The sequence below is a fragment of the Bos grunniens genome, chromosome 21 (assembly GCF_055505025.1).
Source record: "Bos grunniens cultivar Pamir isolate PY7600 chromosome 21, Bosgru_T2T1.0, whole genome shotgun sequence".
In the NCBI taxonomy this organism is placed as follows: Eukaryota; Metazoa; Chordata; class Mammalia; order Artiodactyla; family Bovidae; genus Bos; species Bos grunniens.
Genome location: NC_141185.1, coordinates 4677978 through 4684986, shown reverse-complemented (window position 1 = coordinate 4684986; position 7009 = coordinate 4677978). Strand labels below are relative to the sequence as shown.

Here is a 7009-nt window from a genome sequence, read left to right as displayed (position 1 = left end):
ATGCGTGCTGCTCCACTTGATGCTTGAGGAGAGGTTGCCCGTGGCCCGTTCGCATTCTTCATGACGCACAATACACGGTCGGCCTCTCTTCGGTATCAAATCCCGCCTTGCATGCCTCCCGCACGCTCACCAGTGTCTGGTGTCCTCGAGGCCCAAGCATGTGCTGACTCATCTGTGGGCGGGGCCTTGGGTAAGGTTGTTGGGGGCGCTGGGGCGGGGTTGTAGGCGGGATTTCGAGGTCAGGGCGGGGTTGTGGGCGGGGCTGTGAAGTCGGGGCGGGGACGTCTGGGGAAGCAGCCTCTGCAGTCAACCCTGTTCAGTGGTACCTGAAATAGGTTGCCTGTGAGGTGTTCACTTTTCTAAGCGATGAATATTATACAGTCAACCTCTTTCCGATATCGAATCCTACCTTGGACACCTCCGGTGCTGATTCCGAAGTCTCCATACAGGTTGACCTGGGGACTTGATGTAGGACAAGCCACCGGCTTGTTCATTTTCCAGCTGCATCCATTCTGGAGGGTTCCTGAGAGCAGCGCGGAGCGGACCCCCCGCCCAGCTTCTGCGGTCCCTGACTGCCGCACTGCCAGGGTGCTGGGCTGGGTTTACCTGCTGATTCTTCCTTCAAGTTGGCACCACCACCCCCACCCCACCCTGCCCAGACCCCGCAAGGCAGGATCACCCAGGGCGTGGGAAGGGTCCAGGGCCCCTGGAAAGGGGAGCACCTCCAAAGGATAACCTCGGGCTGTTTGGTATTTGTTATTTGCCTCCTGAGCTACCGGAAGCCCCTTCTGACATGGGCATCATTCCCACCCCCATGAAGCAACATCCTTAACCTCTGACATTTCCTCTCTGGGCATGCTTTCCCCCCCATTGGTTCCTCTTCTGGCCCATGGCACAGAGGGGTTGCCCCAGCTCCAGGAAGAGCAGCAATGACCACGCCAATGGAGCGTCAGGACTCTAAGTTCTACAGACACTCCTGCTTCTCATGAGGTCCTCATGTTCCCTCTCCAGGCCCCCAGGCACAACCCTGTCAGAGGGACCACCCTTTCTGGCCTGGACCACTACACAGACCCCCCCACATGGGTCTCCTTCCAGGCTCCCTTCTCCTCCTTTTGCCAGGGAGAACCTTCCAGAGTGCAGTCTGGCTCTCTCTGTCCTGCCCAGAGCCCCTCTTTGGCCACCCCCTGCCCTCATGCTGGGCTCCAAAACAGTAACTAGTGTCTCAGAGCCCCCAGACTGGCCCACCTCCCCTGCCTGCCACACTTTATGGTTTATCCCCCTTTTAGGTCCATCCATCTTTCTGATCGAGTTGAGTCCTAAGCATGCTCTTCATGCTCCTTTTTGGGGACCCTCAGCAGAGTCTCTTGCTTCCCCGTTCCCCCACCAATTGTTGCCCCCTTTCTAGAGCAGGGGTTTGGGATTCCAGAGGTGATGAAATGTCTCTTGTTGGCAAAGCTGTCTCTGATCACCCAGTCTGGCCCCTACCTCTTCCTAGCCACCTCTTTCATCATCCTGTTAACACTGTCTTCCTAGCTTATCTGAAATTACATGAAATTAAACTAAATGGATGTTAATATTTTCTTTCTCTCTCCCCCTTAGATTGTAAAATTTCTCAGGGCAGGAGTTTTTTTCTGTCATGTTCCCTGCTGTGCCCCCAGTCCTAGGATCCAGGCCAGGACCAGAGTAGAGAAAAGGTGAGTGAGTGTTGATTGACTAACCGACTCCCTGAGGGCTGGGACCTTATCAAGTGAATCTCTAGGAAAGTGCCAAGGCACTCAAAAGATGTGGTGATAAGCATATGAATATAGTAATCGGTTTTTAGAATTTCTTCACATTTGTTAAAAGCTCTTTGATTTTCCATGCTTTTCTGCCCCTTGCAGGATGTCATTTGAGAGTCAGGGGTTTGCTATTGGGTCTGGGCCCTTCTTTCCACTTTCTAGTGCCCCCAGGGCCCCAAAAGGAGTGATAAGCCCCAGTACAACCCCACACACCCCAATTGAGCCCCCTCCCCACTTTCTAGCCAACTCTCCAGCACCCAGAGCCAGGTGTTATGGGAACTACATCTGCAACAGGCTGGAGTGTAGTGTTGGGGCTAATATTTTATGCATGGAACTGAGAGAATGGGGACATTTGGAGATGAAAATTGTTGTTAACGCATCCACACATCTTTGGAATACATTAAATGTATGTAGGTGGATGGGAGGCAACATTAGCCTTTATTTAATAGCTCCAATGTAACCATCTCCACACCGCAACACAGCAGTAATGAGCACAGCCGCCTGAGCCCCCTCATCGCCCAGGCCGCCGCGCAGAGAAGCGTTGGGTACATTGCCACCACTCGCGAATTATGCATGAGACAAAGTGTCAGCCCAGGGTACCAGGCACTGGGCAGCGTGCGGTGTCCCACGTCACTCTAGACCCGAAGACGGGTGACCCTGCGCTGCTCGGTGCAGAATTTCATTAAAAGCCAAATTACTGGTTTATCTATTGTTTGAGGAGACGAGGAAATAAACAAAGGGCCTGTTTTCATCTGACAAACCGAATGAAAATGTCCGCACAGAGGCCAGCAGGAAAGGCACAGTGGGCCTCGGAGCCAGAGCGTCAGTGCCTTGGGGCCACCGCCCAGGCACTGTGTCAGTGAACCAGCTGTGGGTCCAGACTCAGGGCGGCTCACCGCTTTCTGGTGCCTGTGTGGGCACGGGCCCCCGCGGCCGCAAATGCTCTTTGCGCGATGACGTAGGCTCACTTTCCCCAACATTCAGCTGGCCATGCTTTTCACGGTTGTCCCTGCACCCACGTGGTAACTGCATTTACTGCCGTTCCTCTCGGAATGGGGTGTTTGCAGTTGGGTGTAGTCCCTACCGCCTCTGGCCCAGAGGGTGGGCCACTCGCCCCTTGGGGACACCAGGGCACGGTGGGGATCTGAATACCCAGGGCCCATGTGGAGCAGCTTCGAGCGCATTTGATGGCTCTGTTTGCCCCTAGGTGAGTACAGATCTAGTCAGAATGAGCACTCAGACCAGCCGTGGGGCTCTGCCGGGCGGGCTCGGCTCCCCTGTCTGTGCTCTCCCCAACCCTCACTTGCACCCCGAGTCACCAGGGTCAGCGCCTGGTGCAGCCCTGGGGACCCACAGAGGTCTCAGTCCTCATGGGCCTTTGAGGATGCAAAGCCCCGCAGCCCCAAGTCCCAGGGCTGAGTGGGACCCCTGAGTTTATTCCCCTTCTCTTCTGTCCCTCCACTCACATCCTCATACAGATAAGAAAACTGCAGTCCAAGGGGACAAAGTGCTTTGTCGTGGCTATTCTTCCCTAGGGTGGTCTCAGACTAGGGATCAAGACCCATCTCTGGCAAATAAGCTGTTCCCTCTTATTGACAGGGGGATGACAGGGGGTGACCCAGCACCCCAAGGCTATGAGAGGGAATCCCAGGTGGGACTCAGTACCTTGGTTCTCAAGGGGTTGTGTGTGGGGGTGTGTGACGTTGCTGCCTTGCCACAGAGCTTCTAGAAGCCAGGGCCCTCACTCTGCAGTGTCAGCTCAGCTCATAGTCAGTGGTCAGTGAATAGCTGGACTGAAGCTGGCCTCAGACAACAGTGCAAAGTAGGTAGTCACCCAGGGAGTGTGTTGAATCAGGTCTTTATTACCAGGAGGAAGCACACAGGAGGTGCGGGGAGGACGTTTGTGGAATGGATAAATAAAAGCGTGCTCTTTGAGGGAATAAAGAAGCAGAGAAACCGAAAAGAATCTAGGGAAGATGGACATAAATCTCCACCGAGTGCCACCAAGGCTCTGTAGTCGAGGCCTCTGAAAAGACGCTGCAGAGGCTGAGGGGCCATTTGTCACAGTAGGGACAGGCTCAAGGGCCAAGAAGCAAGGGTGTGATGGAACCTCGTTCATCATTTTCACATTATCCTGGCGGCAATGGAGAGGAGCCCACGAGTGCACAGCCAAGCTGCCCCCCACCTGACAGAATGAGTGCCAGGCTGGGGTGGGGAAGGACCCTGAGGAAGTGCAGGCTGGGCTGGGGGAGTAGGCAGGCATCTCAGTGCCCACCTCATGCCCTTAGTGCTGCAGTATTGTTTTCATTTAGCCCAGTATGAGTCCCCTGGGCCCTGTTCCAATGCCACTTCCTACAGGAAGCCCTCCCAGATCCGCCAAGCCTGATCCATAGAAAATGTCAATCTGCAGTCAGATACCAGTCTTCTGAGTCTTTGATCAGCAGGTATCTCCTTGCAAAGCCTGCAAGCGCCATGGGAGCAGGGGCTGTGTCTGGTGTGGTCCCGGTGGGGCCCCTGTGCCTGGCTGGGAACTCAGCCCCGGGGGAGGCACTATATCATGCTCTTGGCCATGTCTGCCCTCTGCAGGCACTCTGGACCCGGCACCCGGCAGGTGCCTGGTGTGTAGACATCCCACGGGCCGAGCCTTGGGTAGACCCCAAGCAAGAGCCAAGGGCGGAGCCAGAGCTGGCCACAAGGAGAACTTCTGCCTAGAGAAGTCTGACTGTGAGCTGAGGAGCCTGACCCGACCCTGGAGGCATTCTTTGGGTCTGGTAAGTGCCCATCAGAAGCACCAGCGGACTTCCATTGGGGCCTGGAACAGAGGTGGGGTCTGCCCAGGACACACAGGGTTCAGGGAGCCCACACTGTTAGGAGGGTCAGGACCACCTTACCCAGAGTAGCTCCTCTGGGCTTCAAACAGTGTTTGTTGAGTGACTGAATGGAATGGAGCCTCCTAAGTCCTCCCCGGAACACCCTGCCCTGGTTCACGCAGCCTTGCTCCAAGGAGAGGCCAACCCTGCGCCCTCTGGCTGTGGAAAAGGGAGGGAAGCCCCCCAGGGCAGGGCTGCAGTCAGCGTGTGGGGCCCTGATCAGGCTGAGCGCTGACTTGGGTGCCCCAAGCCCCCAGCCCGGGGTCCCGGGTCTCCCCGGGGCAGGACGCTACCGAGAAGGTGCAGCAGAGTCCAGGGTGTAGGAAAAGCGGCCAGGAGACTGCTTTCCACCATCTGCGATATCTTCGTTTTCTCTAACACTCAAAAATAGTAGATGTTTCTGTTATGCTCTCTCGTTGGCAGGGGAGCGGCAGGGCCTGCCAAGGCCTGGGGGAGCCCGCCAGCCTGCGGAGTTTTACTGTACAAACAGTTGGGGAGGGGGTGTCTCTGCTAACTTGAAATCCCCCATCAGTAAACATGCCAATTTAAAGTGTAATTAACTCAGGCCGGAAAACATTCAGCTTTGGACTGCCTTTCACAGTTGACGTTGTTTTTCTTTTATTTATTTATCTCTTTACGGGTGTGGTGGTGTCTGTGGCAGGTTTCAGCCAGGAAAAATCGAAGAAGGGCTTGAGTGGGGAGGGGGCCTGGTTGGGAGAAGAAGCGATGGAAAGAAGGAAGGGGAGGCTGGTCTGACACCCCCAGGGCCCTTGTGCCCGGTGTCTCCCTCTGCTTTCCGCCCAGGGCGGTGGGTGCCCAGGAAGGGAAACAGAGTCGGGAGTGGGGCAGGGGGCAGATCCCTGTACCAGCTGGGCCCAGTGATCTGGGAGTCCTGGGCCCTGTCAGGGACCCCGGGACGACACTGGGCTGGTGGTGGGGGTGCTGGGTCCCACCTGCTTTCTCTGACCCCATCTTGGAGTCTCAGCCCTTTCCTCTGCCTCTTGCTTCACAGGGCTGCGCCATGGTCCCCGCTGATGAACCAGGCGGAGGGCACCCATGCCCCAGCAGATCGATGCACAGCAACCTGCCTGCCACACCCAGGAAGCTGGGGGAGGCCCCTGCACCACCCGCCCCACCACCATTTGAAGGACCCAGACTGATCTCCAGGGGGCCAGTCCTGCTGCAGATGGACAGGCCTTCACATGGACCCTGGGGAGGACCCCGTGGACTCAGGGGAGACAAACTCAAGGCCAGTAACCATGCCGTGTCCCACCAGATAGTGGGGCTTCTGGAAGGTGAAAATGCTGGCTAGAAGGATGTAAGAATTCCTGCTCTTCCTCTTCAGATACTCTTCAAATACAGACCATTTAAATAATAAATACATGTTATCAAAATCTAAATGCACATGTGTGTGTCTGTATATTCCAAGACAGCATTTGTTAAGTGGAGGGTTTCAAAAGAAAGACCCTCTGCCTCTGGTAGGGCTTTTTCCCTACAGCCATCCCCATCCCCACCCTGAACAGAGCATCTTCCTGCAGCCCACTGCATGCGTGCGAGCTCACGTCCTGACATGAACCAGGCCACAGAAGGACAAGCTGCAGGTCTGAGACAGCGCCCGCGCCCCCACCCCACCGCCTCGCCCAGGCCCCGCTGCCAGCCCCCGCGAGCAGAGAGGCCAGGGCCCAGGGGCACAGCTGGTGCCCACGCCTCGCTCTGCCAGCCTCCGCCTGGTCACGACACAGCCGGGCTGACTCAGAAGCAGCCGCGAGCGGGAGCCTCATAAATTACATAATTACCTATGAAACCTGCCACTGCCGGTTCTCAGCCGGGAAGGACACGCTCCGGCCGGCGGGTGACTCATGCTGTTTTCTCCAGAGCCTCTCGCCTGCGCTCTGCCCACCACCTCGGTCTGGGCTGGGGGGACCATGGAGGCGAGGGGGGCAGCTTGGTTTTTTCCCCAGCTCTGCAGCAAAGGAGAGGCAGGCAGCCACCCTCTTGCCAAGGCTTTGGGTGGAGGGCCCCGTCTCCAGCCCCCCATTCTGTAGCCCCTACCATAGACCTCCAGATGGACAGCCCCTCATCTGACAGAGGCGAAACTGAGGTCCAGAGAGGTTGCTCTGACTAGTGTCAATGACCCCCCCCCCCCACCACCCACCACCCAGCTTAGACCTTTGGTCTAAGAGAAGCAGAAGACCTTTGGTCTAGAGAAGCAGAAGATTCCCAGGGGAAGGGGCTGGAGGTTTGAGGGTCTACCAAACCTCCAGCCCCTTCCCCTGGGAATCTTCTGCTTCTCTAGAGTCCCTTGATGGGGGCAAACTCTACCTTTGGAAAAATATTTCCACTCTTGAAAGTGACTGTGAC

At 56.5% G+C, this 7009-nt stretch overlaps 1 long non-coding RNA gene across 1 annotated transcript; it reads left to right on the top strand.

The window, feature by feature from the left end:
* The first annotated feature begins 589 nt into the window (after positions 1-589).
* LOC147348944 (uncharacterized) lies at positions 590-6048 on the top strand. The gene is made up of 3 exons (XR_015150252.1): positions 590-1694; positions 4365-4549; positions 5661-6048. It is a non-coding gene; the product is annotated as an uncharacterized LOC147348944 (long non-coding RNA).
* The last annotated feature ends 961 nt before the right edge of the window (positions 6049-7009 follow it).